Source organism: Pundamilia nyererei, unplaced genomic scaffold (assembly GCF_000239375.1).
Source record: "Pundamilia nyererei isolate P.nyererei 1_Seehausen unplaced genomic scaffold, PunNye1.0 scaffold00142, whole genome shotgun sequence".
In the NCBI taxonomy this organism is placed as follows: domain Eukaryota; kingdom Metazoa; phylum Chordata; class Actinopteri; order Cichliformes; family Cichlidae; genus Pundamilia; species Pundamilia nyererei.
Genome location: NW_005187543.1, coordinates 1094031 through 1096473, shown reverse-complemented (window position 1 = coordinate 1096473; position 2443 = coordinate 1094031). Strand labels below are relative to the sequence as shown.

The following is a 2443-nucleotide window of genomic DNA, read 5'->3' as shown; positions in this document are numbered from 1 at the left end:
TTTAAATGAGTGTAAACTCTTTGCATTTGCAGGTCGCAGGATGTGTCTCGGAGAAGGTCTGGCTAAGATGGAGCTCTTCCTCTTCTTCACCTCCCTCATTCAGCGCTTTCGTTTCACTCCTCCACCTGGAATCACAGAGGATGAACTGGATCTCACACCAGCTGTGGGATTCACCACCCCTCCTTCATCTCATATGCTGTGTGCTGTCAGTCGCCAGTGAGAGACACATGGAACTTGACATTATAGCATTTACTTGTGACAATAGCATAAACATTGTTTTTATCATCCTAACCCAACAGGAAACAGATGTCAGCATTCTGAACAACAGACAAAGGCAGATGTCAAGGAAACTGATTTTTCTGACTACTTTTTAGTTTTACTCCCTACAGTTTCAAACAAATATCTGTACTTTCTACTTATTACGTTTTCAAAGCAAGCTCATTACTTTGGCTGTAATGCATTCGGGGGGGGGAGTTATTATCTCGTCACTGCGGACCTTTGTTTGTTTATTAATCACCAGTGGATAAATTTTAAAAAAAGAAAAAAAAGACGACATGTGTCAAAGTCAGGGATTAAAAGTGATTGTTTTTTAAATGGCCTGCATTTGTATAGCGCTTTACTCAGTCCCTAAGGACCCCAAAGCGCTTCACACAACATTCAGTCATTCACCCATTCACACACAGGCAATGGCAAGCTACGTTGTAGCCACAGCTGCCCTGGGGCGCACTGACAGAGGCGAGGCTGCCGGACACTAGCGCCACCGGGCCCTCTGATCACCACCAGTAGGCAAACATGGGGTTAGTATCTTACCCTCCTGGCATGCAGCCAGGAGGCAACCTGGGATCGAACCACCGATTTTCTGATTAGTGGCTGACCTGCTCTGCCACCTGAGCTACAGCCACCCTTTTTTTAAGTGTCAGTTAATTTCCAATGCAGCTTTCCTCTCAGCTCAACAAACATCACAAACACACAAAGTGTTTGTGTGCAGTTTGTTTCAAAGTGTGTTGCTAGCTAAAGGTCCAGCTGCTGTATTTCACAGGGAGAGAACAGAAAGAGAGCCAACTTCACTCAGAGATGGAGAAAGATAAGAAAGACAGGACAGGAGAGGAAGAAAAGAGGTTAGATTCAAAGGTAACGACTGCTCAGAGACTTTTACAGTCTCGTGTGCTATGTTAGTGTTTTCAGTTTTATTTCCCCGGTCTCATTGTGTGTGATTTCTCCTCCTCCTCTGTCTCATTCCCTCATTATCCCTCTGTGTATTTAAGCCCTTTGTCGTCCTGTTTGTTGCTGGATTGTCTGCAAACTGCATTTCCCATGTTGCAGGGCTTTATTGTCATTATTCTTTTTTTTATTTATTTATTTTTTTTTTAGGTTTCTCCCAGTTTAGGTTTTGCTAGCTTACTCATTGCCACCCTTTGCTTTTGTTTGTATTCTGCTCTGCCGTAATAAAGGCTTACTCTCAATTCAAGTCCGTTATCAGTGACTGCATTCGGGTCCAATCTTTCTCCACTCCTCTCCGTCTGCCACAGCAGACATGCCAATTGTGAGTTATGATTGTTTTCCACACACTGAGGTATTGCAACCAATTTTAGGGTTCTCCAACCTATTGAATCTCACATTAACCCCCGACTGCACACATTTTCCTGTTTAGAAAAACAATCTAGGTAAGAGAAAAATCCTCCAAAGAGCTATTTTTACTTTCATACTTTGAGTACATTTCAGAGCCTGTATTTGTTTGTTTGTTTGTTTGTTTGTTTGTTTTTTAAATTTTACTTGAGTAAAGAAGTTGAATCAGTAATTCAGTTTTTACTGGAGTTTTTTTTTTTTAGCAGTAGTATTTCTACTTAAGAACAAAATTCTATACTTTTACCACCTCTACAAGGGAACCCTTTATTTCAGTCACTTCTAGCAAGTAAAAGGAGATTATAATACACAGAATGAGTTCTGTCATTCAAAATTTTCATCACCGACCAGAACTTTGTTTGAATGTGTGCTTTTGGTGATTAACACGGCAAAATGTATTTGTGCATCATGTCACTGTTTTTGTTTTTCACTGTTATTTTAAGAGAGTAATTTGGTAGAGGTTTATTCTTTCAATTGCAAAAAACTAAAGTCTTTAGATTTTCAGTGTGGTTTTTGCATGCGGTTAAACATATCATGAATATACAGAAGACACACTTTAACCAAAAGAGTGCAGATATTACAAAAGGCATGTAAAAATACAGCATGTTGGATCAAGCTTTAGATCATATAGGTATTCTTAGATTGTACTCTTATTTATATAATCTTTAAATCTTCTTAGCCAGCTATTTTAGAGCAACAATCAAAGTTGTTGCGGAAACTGAGCTCTATAATGAACACTCACAGTCCAAGCCATTAAGGTTCAGATTTAGGGTTGATAAGCCCAAAAGAATTTGAATTTGTGTTAAAAAAAAAAAAAAAA

At 39.3% G+C, this 2443-nt stretch overlaps 1 protein-coding gene across 1 annotated transcript in view; it reads left to right on the top strand.

The window, feature by feature from the left end:
- The window catches only part of LOC102213589 (cytochrome P450 2K1-like), a 22571-nt gene that overhangs the window by 5604 nt on the left and 14524 nt on the right, over positions 1-2443 (top strand). The window lies entirely within an intron of this gene.